Source organism: Alligator sinensis, unplaced genomic scaffold (assembly GCF_000455745.1).
Source record: "Alligator sinensis unplaced genomic scaffold, ASM45574v1 scaffold550_1, whole genome shotgun sequence".
Classification (NCBI taxonomy): Eukaryota; Metazoa; Chordata; order Crocodylia; family Alligatoridae; genus Alligator; species Alligator sinensis.
The window spans coordinates 2,562,660-2,579,405 of record NW_005841980.1 but is presented as its reverse complement, the minus strand read 5'-3'; the positions used below and the strand labels follow the sequence as shown (position 1 = coordinate 2,579,405).

Here is a 16,746-nt window from a genome sequence, read left to right as displayed (position 1 = left end):
ACTGTTGTGTGTTTTGCTGCTCTAAGCCACTGAAGTGGGCTCTTGCCTAGCTGATCCTCCTAGTTCCTTGGCAAGATTAAAAAATGACTAGCATCTCTCTTCCCCATCATCAGCTAGTTTAGCCCCAGGTCTTTTGTAAAGACATCTCCTTTCCATCTGGACTCCCTAGAGGTGTTTTAAGCACTGGCAGTGACTCCAGTCATGTGCACTAAGTTGAAACAATCTGATCCTAATTCTTCTCCCAGTTTCACCAGTACAACCAGTCCAAGTCAAGTCAACAGCTGGGTAAGGGAGCCCCTGAGGGCAGAATAGGGCTGTGTGGTTTCCCCCTTAGCTCTGCTCATTGTCGGCATCTGCTGTCGTCTCCATCTTTCTCAACTGCCTTTGGGGACAGGAGAGCCGGTGGTGTTCATCATACCTTTGAGGACAGGAGAGCTGGTGGTGATCATCATGCCTTTGAGGACAGGAGAGCCGGTGGTGTTCATCATACCTTTGAAGACAGGAGAGCCGGTGGTGATCATCATACCTTTGAAGACAGGAGAGCCGGTGGTGATCATCATGCCTTTGAGGACAGGAGAGCCGGTGGTGATCATCATGCCTTTGAGGACAGGAGAGCCGGTGGTGTTCATCATGCCTTTGGGGACAGGAGAGCCGGTGGTGTTCATAATTTTTGGAAGGTCTCAGCATTGGATAGGTCTAACATGCAGATTTTGTGGGGACATGGCCAACCTTCTTTATCTTAGGGCTAGATGAAAGGGGAGGCATTCCTGCAACTTGCAACTTCTTCCTGAGATGGGCTCACGGTACAGAAAAGGCTGAGGAGCACGCGGCTAGAAGATCAAAAAGCAGAGAACAAGAAGGACCCCAGCCTCAAAATTTGGATCTGATGCTTTTGCTGTGAGGCTGTCTCCCTTTGTGAACCATACAGAATGGGAACCATGGACTTGAAGACTGCCAGGGTTCAGGGAAATATATTCAAAGTTCATTCATTTCAAACCCCGAGGGGGAAATGAGAGAGGACGGAGAAAGCTCCCTCCATCTTCGAGCCAGACCTGTCTGGGTGGCACATTCCCATCATAAAAAGCTGCTGTTTTAGATGTCTGTCAGCCAGAAGTGGCTCACCCCAGAAGTATGCGAGTCCTCGTACGCCGGGGAAGGCCTGGCTGATTAGAGCCGTTTAACATTCTTCACTCTGCCAAAGGGATATTTTATCAAGATCCTTCTTTTTTTTTTTCAGCAGACTATTTTCTTTTTGTGCAAACATTAAATGGTCTGAGAGATAAGGAGCAAATTTATACATGCTCACACCAAAGCAGCCAAAACACTGGCAGAGAAAAATTCCTTCTCCCCTCCGTCCGCGAGCTCCCCCGCCCCACCCATTTCCTCTCATTCTCTCCAAATTCTCATGACTCCCACAACATACTTGGCTGTCCAGACTCTTCCTGCTGCAAATCGGGACTTCCAGTAAAGTCGCAGGATCTGTAAGGCTGCGGTGGAGGAGAGGTTAAGAGAGTTCACCAGATAAGTCACTTGCACAGACCCGGGCCTGAGGATCTGGGACAAAGTCCGTGCGCAAAATTGGGGTTCATAATTCTGCGCACAATAGATACGAAGCAATAGGATGCTCTTCCCACCACTACTTCCCAAGAGGATGAAGCTGGCCAGTATAAATGGATGAAATCCCTTGCCTTCTGCAATGGGACGACTGGCTTTTAAGCGAAGCAGCTGCCTAGACCTGGGACCTAGTTAGGAATATTTAGGAAGACGTTGCTTTCCCTTGGGTTTCAGCATCTTCATGGCTGAAGGATCTGTATAATATTCAGAATAATAGAGCTGGTGGGAAACGGTTTGATATTTGCTTCAGGCTTCAACTTTTTAATGGAAAAAGGCAAAATATTCAGGGTTTTGGTTGTCTGATGAAAAATCAAACGTTTTCCAGTAAAGCAGGCACTTTGGGTGCACGCTTTCATTTTGGCTAAACCCCCATTACCCCGTAAAGTTGTCGAAGAAATCATTGATCAGTCCTTTCTTCATGAGGTTTTAAATGGCATCTCGAGGGAAGGATGCGTATCTCCAGACAACTCCTGACCTCGGCCCCCTGCTCTAGCAGCTGCTCGCAGCGGTGTGCACAGAAACAGGTTTGGATTTCTTTCAATACTTGGTGAGCCCTGGTGATGCTCACTGTTTCCCCTGCTGCAGAAGCCAGAGGACGACTGCCAGCGTCTCCACAGCTGCGCCTTGTCCGTCGGGCATCATGAGCTAACGTTATTCAGGCTCTCCTTGTGCCCATGTTGCTTCACATCATGTCTGAGGCCTAAAGAGCTTGAACATGTAAGCCGTCGCCTGGCCTAAAGAACTTGAACACGTAAACCTTCGTGCATAATGGGCTGGATTTGATCTGAGCTCCGCTGGTGCACCAGCCCACTCCCCAACGGCCCCGGGAGAGGCTATGTGCATCTGTTTTCTCCAAGGGGGATCCTGCTGTCACTCCTTCTTGTCTTCTTTCAGAAAACCACCTCCTTATATTGCTGACCGGAGACCCACAAAGCCCCGGCACCGGCCACAGCTTCCCCGGTCAGCCATTGCCATGACCAGAGGACCCCTCTTGGGTCTTCAGGCCAGGCCTCCGCTAGTGAAGGTACCGATCCAAACAAGCGGTGAGTTCACTTTGGTACTATGATAGAGACACCGGTAGTCTTCCAAATTGCTTTAACACTGTAGATATATCAATAAAGCACGCCCAACTGATCGCTGCCTCTGTCTCACTCTCTCTCTCTTTTATAGTGGTCTTTTAATTGTGGAGGAACATGGATTTGGGGGTATTTTACAGAGTGACATTCGGATTATTTTATCAGGGATTTTTCAGTTTTCCAATAGGGAACACTGTAATTCCTGCTAGGGAGGCCTGTGGCAGGACCCTGCCTGCTCAGAGCTGGCACCTTGGACCCAGCCGGCTGTGGCTGACGTCCTGGACAGATGGGGCCAGGACGACATGCTGTGACAGTTCAAAGCAGCCCATCGCACCCAGAACATCTTCCGGGTGATAGCTTCCAGATGGCCGAGCAGGGGGCACGCATGGCAGTAGTGCCACACAAAGGCCAACTCTGCAGCCCCCCGTGCTCCTATTGATGGCCACTCTAGGACCTCTTTCCTCTGAAGACCAGCCTTGATTTATTCACGGCCAGTTTATACCCATTTGCTTTTGTGCTGACAATATCCTGGAGCTTAAGCAGCTCTTCTCCCTCCCCGGTGCTTAACCTCAGGATGTGTTTATAGACAGCGGTCATATCCCCTCTTGGCCTTCCTTGTGACAGACTAAACAAGCCAAGTTATTAATTTATTTTTGTTGTATAACGGGCTCCCCTATCCCTGATCAGCACCCTCGTTGGGCTTCTCTAAAGGCAAGGAGTAGCATAGAGTAGCATAAAGTAGCGTAGAGTAGAGTAGCATAAGGTAGCATAGAAAAGAGTAGCATAGAGTAGCGCAGAGCAGCATAAAGTAGCATAGAGTAGTGTAGCATAAAGTAGCATAGAGCAGAGTAGCATGAAGTAGCGTTGAGTAGAGTAACGTAGAGTACCTTACGTTGCCCTACTCTAGAGTAGAGAGGAATGGGGACTTCTCGTATGACAGGCAGGCCCTGAGCCAGGAAAATGCTGCTACTCTCTTGTGTAAATATTAAGTGGCTATAACGCTCTAAAAAAATACTTCTATGAGGATCTCTCATGGCTTTGCGAGCAACAAGCAGTGTCCCACGCTGTATTGGACGGTCCTTCCTTGCTCACATCGTTCTGCCGGGATGCTCTTCTCTCCTGTTCTTGCCCAGGCCCTGCCATTATTCGCACTCTGCTCCTTCACAATCCCACCCCCAGCGCAAGAGAAAACAAAAGGATTCAAATCGCCACGATTGCTCAAATGGACAATAAGGGCTTAGGGCCCAAGCCAGCTCCCAGCGAGTGATAATAGTACAGCCTGTGTCAGCAAAAGCCCTGAAAGAGGAAGGCAGACAAGGTTCTTTGGCTAGATGTGATATCTTTTATTAGACCAATGAAATAGTTGGAAAAATTGTTCTTTGCAAACTTTCGGGTACAAGCACCCTTCTTCAGAGGACAACCAACAACCCTGAAAGAGGAAGCTGGCTCTAACGATGAATCTCAGCATGCCACGGCTGTGCGAGGGGTCCTCCCAGCCTCCAGAACCCCCTGCCGTTCCAGGCCGGGGACCCCACACGCAGCTCTGCCAATGCACCTCAATCCCAACCTGCAGGAAATCTTGCTGTTTAAGTCCTGGGCCCGTCTTAATCAACAACTGCCAAGCAACCTGAATTATGGGGTAGTTTTGAGACATACACGAAGAGCGGCGAAGATGGGAGACCACCCAGCTCAACGTCACGTGAGAGCCACACTGGAATTGGAGTCCAGGTCTCTGGAAAAAAAAATCTCCCCCACGCCAGGGAAAGAAAACTGCATGTTTCTAACGGTGCTTCTGCCAGGGAGTATTTAGATGCACCACATGCAGTAGTTAGGATGATGTTACAGTGGAGAAAAGGGAGAGGAACGGTGGGTTCTGCAAAAGGAGCGAGACAGAGGAAGCCTATAGCTTGGGATGTCCTCAGAGCCCCTAGAACCTGCCATCGGCACCAGGAAACCTTGGACTGAGCCCGAGAGACTGAGACAGAGCGATGCATTCATTGAGGAACAAAAGCAGCAACGTCATGCCATAACAGGCCAAGAGCATCTTACAAGAACAGTGCTCCGGCTCGGCTGGACTACGGGGCGCTCACTAATCCTGAGACCTTCCTGTGGATTCATCTCCTAGTCTCATGCCCAAACCTTCCTTGCAACAGCTCCATGTGATGGCCTCGCCCTTGCCCCTGCGTGTGCGGGCTCGCAGCTCCGGAGGTATTCCCTCACCTGCAGCAGGATGACTTGATTTCCCCGGTGAGCTGTCCTGCCCTTGCGTCACGTTGCTCCGTGCTGCGAAATAAGATGGAAGCAGCTCGCCTGTTTAAAGGGCCTGAAGAGAAGCGACAGAGGTCTGCTGGATGCTGTCTGCCCCCTGCATGTTGACTCTGCCTCTGGCTCTTGCCTCTCATCGGATACTCACCTTGATGCTGGGCTGCTGTGCTACCACGAAAAGTGCCATAGTCCACCCACCTGCTCCAAGCAGGACCAGCCCCAACTACATCGTCCCAGGCAAGACTTTGTCTAGCTGGGTCTTAAACCTCCAAGGATGGAGAGTCCCCCACCTCTCTGGATAACCTGTTCCCGTGCTTTACTACCCTCCTAATAATGTTTTTCCTAATATCCAACCTAAACCTCTCTTGCTGCAACCTAAGCCCATTGCTCCCTGTCCTGTCATCTGCCCCCACTGAGACCAGCCCAGCTCCATCCTCTTTGGACCCCCCTGCAGGGAGGGGAAGGCTGCTATTCAATCCCCCTTGGTCTTCTCTTCTGCAGACTAAATCAGCCCACTTCCCCCAGCCTCTGCTCACAAGTCATGCGCCTTATGAGGTGTTATATGCTTAGTATCATAGTATCATAGCTCCTCTCTCTCCACGTCCTCTTGCAATGTACTTCTCCTTGCCTGGCTTTCTAAGCACTCCCATTCTGGTGCTCTCCATGAATGGACCTCTTCGGAAATCTTTTTTCCACCCCCAGAAAATTCTGCCCTGGTCTCAGAAGAGCAAACGCCTCAAATTGAAAAACTTGTGACTGAAAACTGCCAAAACCTGGAATCCTTTTAGCTAAACACTGGGAAAAGTTCACCTGACACTGCCCCAGTGTCCACGTCTTGCAGAGAAGGAGGTGGGCTTGTCTGCGGAGAAAGCAAATGGTTCCGGTGAACGGTTTCATTTGGTCAACACCCAACTGTTTTGTTCGATAAAGTGTCCGAGGATAACGCTCAGCCAGCTCAGCTACCGGGATTCATTTTGCACCGCAGAAAGGCTTTGCAAAGAAAAGGGTGAAATAGCTGTGCAGGGAGGGACCTGGTGTTTGTAGCCTGGCTGCAATCTGGGAGGCCTCGGAGCTCAGGCCCGGGGCACCGCCGGGGCTGCTGCCCAAAGGGCGTCCTACGTGTCTCCGTTTGTGGCAGAGGCATTGCCGCCACGTCAGCCCGAGGTCTGAGAAGCAGCTAGACAGGGGAGAAGGCTGCAGAGGAGAGAGGCTTGCTGGGTGAGAGCAAAGCCCTGGGGTGCGAGGCTGGCCCTGGGTCCAGAGCCAGATGCCAGGGTGCTTATGTAGCTGTTTTCCTCGGGGTGCAGACCACGGGACGGCCCCTTGCAAGCGCAGCCCGGCATGGCTTAGAAAACCTCCTTTGGGAGCAGTGAGACCCAGCTCATCCCCTCGCAGCCCTGCGTCTCGTGCTCCCCTCCCCTCTATGCTCATCCACATCCATCCCTGCTTTTGACCCCGACATGGGCTTCACATGGGGTGAGGCTGGCTCGTAGGCCCCTCCAGCTCCTCTTGCAAGCCAGCTCCAGCCTTGAACAACGGTTGGCCCGAAGCCTCGTCTTGCTACACGAGGAGCGTGAAACAGGGACGTGAAGCGGGTCCTGTCTGGAACCAAACCTCACGCTCCTACCGACCCAACCAGAAACACAGTGCGACCGGGAGTCCTGGCTGCTGGCACGGCAGGAAGGAGGAGCGATGCTAACCCTCCCCGACCTCCTGCCCAGCCTTGGAGCGAGCGGTGAGTGGCTTCGAGTGATGGAGTCAAATGGTCCTTGAGCCACCAGGCTATCCTATGAAACCAGGCCATAGGGCCCTCTGGGCAAAATAACCTGAATAGCGGGGTGGAGGAGCAAGAAGAAACCACCAAGACGCAGCTCAGAGTCATTGTTGCACCATTTGTGTCCTTGGGGCAGGACACCTGAGAAGATGCTGTGCCACAAGACGAGAAGCAAGGTGGCCCCTCCTATATGGCCTGCTTTTCTTTCCCAGGGACCCATGCCAGGGACCTTGGGCAGCTCTGTATAAACGCTCCTCTTCTGCAGAGAGCCAACCCGTGTGCTGTGCGGGAGGAGGGGGAAGGAGAAAGTCCCTTCCCCCCCTCCAATAAAGCCTCCCTTGTTTAATTTCTGCCGCCGGGGGTCTGCTCGGAGAAGGCGGCCTGGGGGCTCTCTGGGCCGTAATGTTTAACTTACCAAAATCTGCAATAAATTTTCCTGGCTGCTCCCAATCAGACGCTCCCCCCAGCCCTTGCTAAAGCGCTGCAGGTTTACGAGCTCTGAAGAGCCATAAAGGCCTTTTACTGGCTGCGCTTTTTATTTCAAATTAGAGTGTGACTGGATAAACACTGGACAAAGTACCAATTTAGCAGGCATCCCGCTCAGCACGCGTGCTGAGGGCCCTGGGCGGACGGCTGATTTATTAGGGCTTGCAATTAGCTTGCGTTATGGAGAAGGGACAAGACGCTCTTTCACCCCCGTCCGGCAAAGTTAAGCAGAGCCCTTTCCCTCCGCTTCGCGCCTGCCCCGGGGTTCAAGGGCCACGGCAGAAGGACTCTGCTCTGGCCCGGGGTTGGCGAACCTCCTGCCAGCTCTGGGGTGGGGGTGAGGAGTCGAGACCTGGCAAGGGGGGTCTAGCCACAGGCCGGAGGCACCGGGAGATGGGGCTGGCGGGTCTGAAGCAGGCAGCCCTCCTCATCTTCGCACATCCCAGCACCCACTGGTTCAGCTTTGGTTTCCTTAGCATTTAGCACTGCTATCTCCTCCCAGAGGCTGTTTGTACCTCCTAGCCAAGATGATGGGTTCTCCATTGGATGCTGGAGCCTCTGGGCTGAGGGCATCCCTCTGCTAAAGCTGAAGGATTCACTCACAGGTTGGACCGAGCCCTTGCTGCATTGGACCCGTGCAGCACACGGGGTTTCCCGACGCCCCGGGCTATGCTCCAGCGCTACCCTTGCCCTCCGCCGGGTGACGAGCACGTAGACCACTAAAGCCATCTCCCGGTGCAATCAGCTTTGGCCTCCTACCTGCTCCTGCCGGGTGTTGTTACCCTCCAGGGGGGTGCCATCGTGATTTATCATCCTGGAAACCTGGCAATGCAAGCAGTCCTGGGTGCGGACACGGCAGAAGGAAGGACCGACACTGCTCCCTGACAGGCAGACACGTGAGTGTAGCCGACATTGCTGGTTTGTGCTGTGGTAGCCCTTCGGGACCCCAGATAGAGCCTGGATGAAGGTAAGAGGTGGTCCCTGCCCTAAAGCGATCGCCATTGCAAGCGGTGCCGGGATCTGAGGCACGCAGGGGCTAAGGGAGTTGCCCAAGGTGATGGGGGGAGTCTGTGGCAGAGCAGATATCTCCTGAGGCCCAGGTCGGTGCCTCCCTCGCAGAACCACCCTTTCTTTCCCCCGTCTAGCTGGGAGAGGCCTGACCGAGTGACTCAGGGGAGTCTCGGTCACCGCTCCTGACCTCCGTCCTGCACGCAGAGCCCTGCAGAGCAGGCTGGTGCGCCTGCTACGGCCGCTGAATCCAGACCTCTGTCCCCAGGCATCTCAGAGAGGTCCCGGGAAGGGAAGGAGCAGAACAAAATGTGCCCTGTGGATGGAGCAGAGCCTGCCCTGGCTGGCGGTCAGCCCTTCCCTGGGGATGCCCTGGGGATGCATACTCATCTGTGCCCTATTCTCCAGGCTTCTCTAGCTCCCAGAGTGCAGATTTGGGGAGCAAAGCAGCTCCTGCAAATGGAAACCCGAGAGAGCAAGCTTCCCCACAACACTGCCTGGCCCCGGGGAGCTCTGATTGCAGATGGCTGGCGGGGGAGCAGGGCTGGGCTGGGTTAGGTGCCCTTCGGCCCAGCTTTGCTCACCTCTGAGCCCTTCTGCTGGGTGAGCTCCTCCTGGCAGGCGGGAGATGCCAGGAAGAGCTTTGCCCCGTGACCCACAGCTCCTATCTATATTCTCCGCTGATCTGTAGCAGATATTTGGCCCTGCTGGCTCCTCCCTGGATGCCTTCCCAGACCGATGGAGCAGGAGTCTCTGAGGCACCCTGGGTGTAACGGGCATCTCCACTTCCTTTGGCACCAGCCCACAGAGCCCACCAGCCTCCCACCCTTTCCCTGCCAGACCTCACGTCTCCTTCTCCCACCCTGCCCCACCAGAGACTTCTGCCTCTCCCTTGACTTTTGCTTTTTGGGCTCCTTCGGTCGCAGGGGGCTGCGATCCCTGCTACCCGAGTTGCCCGCAGCCTCCAGCAGCGCCCAGCTGAGCACGTCTGTAACCGCACGGGGGTAAGGGGCTCGCCACGCTGTGAAAGCTGCAACTCGGATGTCTTGCAAGTCTCTGAAGTGCCCCGTTTTTGGGGGGGGGTTTCCCTCCCCCTCCCACCCTGTTTGGATTTTGCCAGGATCCAGACCCCTGATGAAAAGCGGAGCTCGAGACGGGTTGCATTTCTCTTCCAGCGCAAGCACTTGAGGAATATAGGTGGCTAATGCCTTCAGTATGTATGAAATATCCCATATGCTGGGAAACAAAAGGGGCTCTGTGCTATTAAAGTTTCATTTCCACACTCCCTCCTCCCGCCCCTCTCCCCCGTCCACCCTGCCCTCCTCCGTTCCTCCTCAGGCTGCTGCGAGCGCGAGGGAGAAAGAGGTGACCCGTTTGCTCTCTGCCGGGTGGGCTGGCGTGGATGGGGAAGGAGCAGGCTGAAGCATGGCAGTGCCCGCTCCGGTGTGCGGACCTTGAGGGCATGTAGCAGGTGAGGAGGCATGGCAGAAAGGGCTGGCACCACATTGGGGCTGGGGTTGGGAGGAGATGCGAGCCACGTTGGTGGCTTTTCTGGGGAGGGAAGAATGAATGCACGAAGGAGAGCCAGGGGTTTCTATCACCCCAACGGGGGTGCCCATGAGACTGCTTAGCCCCCGGTCTGCCACCACTCCGAGCTATCCAGCGGCAGGGCATTCCCGCTCAGTGCCCCCCTCCCCTTGCACAATAGGACGGGTGTGTGTAAAAGGCCTTCCTTGGATCGGGACCATCTCTGCAGGCCAGGGGGGATGCTGGCTGGGTCCAGACCATCAGGACCACAGGGCGTGAGGCTCCAGGGAGACGATACCTACGGCAGGGCAGGACGCGGGGCTCCTTCCCGCGCTGAACAATCTTCCTTTCATGACCTGGGGCCAGTGGGATAGAGCAGAGCAACATCACGTGGCTCAGGAGAAACCAATCAACGGTCCTCTGGGCCGAGAGGGTCTGGATCCCGTTATTCACACCGCAGCAGATAGAGAGCTAGGGGGGTCGGGTTGGGTTGGGCTGCGTTGGGTTGGGTTGGGTTGGGTTGCATTGGGTTGGGTTGTATTGCGTTGCGTTGGGTTGGGTTGGGTTAGATTGGGTTGTGGGGGGTGGGGGCTCGCCTCTTATCGCCTTCCTCCTCCCATGGGATGTCAAACCACCTGGGTGCTGAGCAGTGGTCTGGGAAAGGATGCAGAGCCCCATGGACCCAGTTCTTGGGCCTTGGCCTTGGAGAAGGATCTATCCTGCCCTACCTGCCCTGGAGCCTCTTGCCAGGTGATGGAAATACTGCACGTGGACTCATGTGGGGGCTCTTCTGACACCCTCCCCTTCTCTCCCTCCCTCCCACCCCCCAGGTCTGGGTGTGCCAAGCAGCTGAGGTCCATCTGAAGGACGGGAGGGGGTTTCACCGCTCCCAGCCCCAGGCTCTGGGCAGGTCCAGGCTGCTCGCTGGGGGTCACACATGAAGCTGGATGGAGGGAGGGTAGACGAGGAAGGAGGAGAGAGAAGAGGTGATGAGAGGGAGCGCTAACACTAGGCAGGAGGAATGTTTTTAGGATACGATAGACCCCGTCCTCCTATCCCATCGCCAGGCATTGCTCCAGGGCTGTTTCCATTTCATGCCATAGAGACAGCAGAGACCATTAAGTGACACAGCCCACGCTCCTGAATGCAGGAGCCTTCCTTACACGGCGTTCTCCAGCCTCAAGAAGCCGCGGAGCTGGAAACCCCAGCCCAGCCAGGGAGAGGGGCCAAACCTGTTCCCAAGGGGGTGCGGGAATGCAGGAGTTGGCCTGGGAGCTGGCAGGCACGGTGCAGAGGTCAAGGGAGCCCCCCAGCCTGGCACCTGGAGCTGACGGGCTTCCCTAGGTGCCCGCGTGGGCACTTTTGGGACTCACTGGAGGCTGGCTGGGTCCTCCGGCCCCCTCCGAGGCCAGGACACAGCGGTTCCTGGCAGCGGCCCAGGGCTTGCAGGGCATCGGTGGCTCTCAGAGCCACGTCGTCTGCGCTGAAGGAGTTAAGCGAGGACCGGAAAGGAGGAGAATAAAGAAAACAGAGAAGGCAGGAGAGAAGCACTGGGCCAGGGGCTGTTTGAACTGGCTTGAATGTGCCCTCCGTGTGCTTATTTCAACAGCGCGGGCCGGGAACTGAAACCAGGCTGGTGAATGAACACATGCACCTTGGTCACGCACACACATGCACACACACACCAGTCTCATGTACACACACACACACACACACATGCATCGGTCTATCTTGCGTGTGCACACACCCATACATATTGGTCTCTCCCACGCCCCCCCCCCCCCGCCAGCCTATTATACACACACATGTATTGATCTCTCTTGCAAGGGCAAACAAATGCAATCATTGGTCCCTTTCACCTACATGCACATGAGTCTGTCTTGTGCACACACACACATGCACACACTGCTCTCACATGCAGAGACGTGCACATTGGTCTCTCTCTCACACACACACACACACACACACACACACACGTGCGTCTCTTGTACACACCCACATGCATCAGTCTGTCTCACATGGGTGCACACACACACACACACACACACACACACTGGTCTCACACACAGAGACACATGCACATTGCTCTCTCTCTCTCGCTCTCTCTCTCATATTTACTGTCACACTTACATGTGAGACATATTTACTGGTCTCTCTCTCACACACACACAGACACACACCCTTGTCTAAAGTGCTCTCAGATCCCCGCCTGCCCAGGCAGGCAGGCAGGCAGGCAGACAGACAGACAGATGAACTGGCTGCTGCAGATTTCTCACCGAGCTGTAAGAAAAAAACACATGCGCTGGCATTTCTGCCGCTTCCCTTTGGAGGGTGAAAATATTTCCTCTCCGTCATCGCCACCGCCGCAGCCCCACACCCCTCTGTCACCAAACCCGACGTATTTGTACTCCACCTGGAGCAGACCCACTCCCAAGGCAACCCCTCCCCTGGCTTTCCGAGCCGATCCGTGGCGCAGGAGACGGTCCTGCCCCACTCGCTCCCCGGCTCCTCTGCTTCGGGAGAGGTCTCCCTGCAGCGTGGGACGCGCCTGGGCTGGCTGCAGACTCAGGAGAGCTTGTCACCTTCTCCCCGAGGCGCTAAGCCTGCCTGCTCGTGTCTTGTGCCCATTGCATCCCTCTGCACCCAGGTGGGGCCAGATACTGCGCTCTTTCCTCCATTTCCCCTCATTGCCGGGTGTCAGCCAAACACCCAGGGGTGCCCAGAGGGGCTGCAGGGGTCCCCGTGCTTCTCCAAGGACTGATATCAAGGGGATTTGGCTCATGTTAGGCCACGGGATTTACCCGTCTGACCTCGGAGGGGGCTGAGGGGAGGCCACATCTCCCCGTCTCGCTGCCTCCGGCCCTGCACGGCTGGGGTGGGCATGCTGCCCGGGAACTAGGATCCCCAGGACTGTCTTTTGCCAGCCTTGGAGGCACCTGGCCCTCAGGGGCGGCTCTGGCAGGAGCCGGAGGTGGGAGTGTCGGAGCGCTTCGCTTCTCGTCGGGGGTCTCACATCTGTTTATCCGCTCTGCAGTTGCTAGGGGAGCATATGGAGGAGCTTTAGAGACACCTGCTCCGCGGGCTGTTGTTTCGGCTTCCCCTGGAACGTGGCCCCGCACACTTCCCGGCAGCTGCGAAGGATCAAAGTACCTGGCAGAGATGAGCAAAGCCCGGTGCTTTGGTTAAAAGCTCTTCTGGACCACACTGTGGTCATGGTGGAGAGAGGGCAGGGGCAAGGGCAGGGAGGTGGCTGGGAGAGGATCTCGGGAAAAACCTCTTCGGTGGGATAGACACCGGGGCAAGGTGTGGAGCGCCCATCGCAGCCAGTGCTCGGGGATGAGTTGGTGATAGCAATGCCGATATCACTGTGGGGATGTCTGGGCTTTGCTGCTTGCTCCCCTCTTTCTGCTACGCGGTCCAGGGGGGTTGTAGCCTCCCCCAGAGGTGCTGGGTGCTGGCTGCAGCCCAGGCTGGGGACTGGGCTGTGCCAATGCTGCTGCAGCTGGGGCGCAAAGCCCTGGTCTGGCAGGGTCAGACCCATGCCAGATTTGGGGTCAGGAAGGAATTTTGCCCCATGCTCAGAGTGGTACAAACTGGGGCGGGGGGGTATTGCCTTCCTCTGCAGAGGAGAGAAGCTGAAGGTAGGACTGGGGAGGTCCTGCCAGGGGGCGGCTAGCACAGACAGGTGGCAACAGTGTCTTCCTAGCAGGCTGGGCTCCCATGATGGGGGCAGAGAGTCGGTGTGGTGGTTGGCGCACCGCCCTGGGACTCCGCTGACCTCCAGGGAGCCCCTTGGCTTTGCTACAGACTTCTGATGCATGGCCTTGGGTGACTCTCTTGTTCTCCCTGCCTAGCCAGCGTAGAGAACAGGGGTTGTTTTTTTCTCCCATGGTTTTTGTCTTGTCTACCTGGCTTGTGAGCTCCTGGGGGCAGGCAGGGGCTCTTACCGTATGTATGGTATGTACAGCACCTGGCACATTGGGCCTCCAGTCTCAGCTGGGGTCATTCAACACTGCTGTAATGCAAATCAGAAATAATAACAATGAACCCGGGAGATGCTTTCGACGCCTCTATTCCATTGGATTTTGAGACCGTCTGGAGCGTGCCTGGGTGGCAGGTTTGAGATATCCACTATGCCTGCCAGTCATCGTTTTGGTGAATGCATTTAATTTGCATACTGCAATCATGCTATTTGAAGGAGGCTCATGGAGTTGTCTTGGTTTCTTGCTTCGTTTAAAGGTCCTGTTTATGTCCATGGTGTCACAACTGTGAAACAGAGCCCCGTGGTTATACCACGGCTGCAAGACGAGCTTGCTTTCCAGTTGCAGTGGGATTATTGCCGTACCTCTAATGACAGAGCGGAGCCTTGCCAGCTCGCACTGCTGACTGGGAAACCCACGGGAAACTGCTCAGTGCTGCCAGATAGCAAATTTTGGGAACAAACAATTTAAAAAAATAAAAAGGAGAGGCAGGATTAACTCATCACAAAATGTGCCTTGCTCGTTAATTTGACAAGTGCGGTTCAGTTCTAATTGCTTGTGATCAGGCACCAGCAACTGTTCAGCGCAAGAGTTTGCAAATGTCTCCGCGTCTCGGTAATGTCAGGCCTCCTTCCAGCATCTGCTGTGAAATCTTTGCGGCAAAGGCTGGGTGCGCGAGCGAGCGCGGGGCTGCTGTACCCGGTGTTTGCTAATGGAGCCTCGCATCCTTCTCCGCACCTGGGCTGAGTCATTAGTATTATTATTATTATTTTTTACAGGTGACTAAAATATGGGGGGTTGCACTTGTTAATCACCAGGCTCGGGGCAGGTGAGTGGAGGTGTTGCCCTGGCTGGGAATTTTGCCCAGCTGTAGCTTTATAAAACTCCCTCTGGATTCACCAGGACTAGGATTTTCCCCATCTGTTGAGGCTGAGTCACCCAGGTCATGCTCAGGGCTGAATCCCAGCTTCCCGGGGTGTTGGGATCCACGTCCTGCTGTGGATCCCAGTATATGACTGGATCTAGGTCCGGAGTGAGGAAGAAACGGGTACCTTGGGTTGAGTCTTAGCTGCTTTTTGAATTGTAAACCTGCACAATTCACCCATGGCTGTCCCTGGACCCAGGTGCCACTACCTTGCTGTGTGACAGTAGGCATCATCCCATTGCTTCCTTGTAAGCCATGACTGCAGCCTGGGTAGGCCTGGCGGCATAGGGGGATTAATGCACGGGCCAGCTGGGCCCCGGGACCAGGGGCCCCTGTCTTGGCGTGGATGAAACTGGTGACCAGGCTGGGCATGCACGATGCAGTGGTCTGTGGCTACTGGGCATCATTTTCTGGAGCTGGAGTGAGCCATGGGGCCAGCCCTGGAGCTTGGTCCGTGCTGCACATGCCTGGCAGGCAGCAGCTCCGCACCCCTGGCACTGGCTCCAGCTGGTGGCCGTGGCTCCTGCCCTGGACCTGGGGGCAGTACGTCCCACTCCGGCTACTGCACCAGCCGGGGACAGATCCAGTGGTTGCAGGGCAGTGCACGAGCCAGGGTGGGCCCAGGTTGTTGAGGGCCCAGGCTTTTAATCTGAATCCACCCCTAAGAGGCAGCAGCATGCATGTCAGCATGGGCTGCCTCCTGGGTCCATACCGTGCCCCCCTTCCAGCTGGCACAGCCCGTACCGAAGTCCAGGCCACCGGTCTTTTGCTGCCCTGACACTTGAGCAAGCTCTGCGAGCCTATGCCCAGCTCCCCACCAGCTGAATCCTCCTTCTTTTTTACTCCTAGTTGCCTTCACTGCAGGGGCAGCTGCGGCTGTGTGCGGGGAGGGGGTCCGGCCATAGGCGAGGCTATGGGGTTGGGATGGAGCCCACCAGCACGGGCATCCCGGAGTGAAGCAACACGTGGAAGGGAGAGGGGGACATGGCCCTCCTCCCTCCTCCTCCCCTTTCTGCAGGGCTCCCGGAGCTCGCACGACCGCACAAATCTGCAGCTGAACTGCCCCAAAAGCAGGCCGGGAGTGCCCAAGGTCCAGGCTTCATCCTTGCTTTGCTCGGCCCCCTTTTTGCTGCCCTGCTGCCTCCCTCGCGGGGCAGGGAGATTGTCTCCCGAGGTCCCAGCCGAGAGCCGCTAACCCCCCTCTCCGCCCCGGGGAGGCTGCGAGCGCCGTGCTGAGGACGGGAGCCGTGGAATGTTGTTTTTTCCAGCCTGGTTTCCTTCAAGGTAGTAAATCAATGCTGGGAATGGGAAAGCCTTGCTGTTTTCCAAAGCACATCAGAAACGCTGACATCTGAGCCTCAGGCCTCTTCCCCAGCCAGCTCTGCCCTAACGCCCGGGCTGGAGCGAGGCAGGGCAGTGCTGAAGAAAGCGGAGCAAAGTCTGCAGGCTGCCGTGCCCTGGGCCTATAAATGTGTCCCCGTGGTATGCTGTCCCACACCGAGAGGGGCTTTCTAGAGACCCCCACCATCTCCTGCTGCAAGGGGATGCCCCAGAGACCTCCACTTGGATCCTGTGGTGGCTGAAGCTTCCCAGGAGACCCGTATGAGCCAATTTGGGGGGGTTCAGGGGGCTTTTTCTGCAGTTGCCTTCTCTCCCACATAGGATGGGGCGATGGAGAGGCATCGAATCCCATACTGAGAGGGGCTTGTCCGAGACGCCCTCCCTATCCTTTGCACCCTGCTTCAGGTCTCTCACAAGGGAAGGATCTGTCTGTGGCCCTCGTAGCCTAGCCCTGGTTTTGTTCCCGTTCCTGGACAGGGACCTGCTCCCGCTGCGAGAGACGTGGCACTGGGGGCACGAGGAGAGCACCAAGGATAGGGGCAGGGGCAGGGGGGGTGAGCAAGCTAGCCGGCGGGCTGTATTTGCACGGGCTGTATTTGCACGGGTACACAGAGCTGGGCGGGCGACTGACGTGGGAGTGCGACAGATGGGAGAGTGCCCGGGCGCAAGGCTGCGCGGTCAGCTCCGGCCCCGCTCCAGACGCGCCGGGTTACAGCTCCCTGGAATGGCATCTCGGGTATCAGCTGCAGC

At 56.0% G+C, this 16,746-nt stretch overlaps 1 protein-coding gene across 4 annotated transcripts in view; it reads left to right on the top strand.

Moving 5' to 3' along the window:
* Window positions 1-9,567: 9,567 nt before the first annotated feature.
* Window positions 9,568-16,746, top strand: part of SYNPO (synaptopodin) — a 42,459-nt gene continuing 35,280 nt past the window's right edge. For 3 of the 4 annotated variants that reach the window (XM_025200943.1, XM_025200945.1, XM_025200944.1), the window contains exon 1: window positions 9,568-9,694. The gene's annotated coding sequence lies outside the window, so the exon portion shown is untranslated. The remainder of the gene's footprint in view (window positions 9,695-16,746) is intronic. The other variant, XM_006021181.3, reaches the window with a different exon arrangement.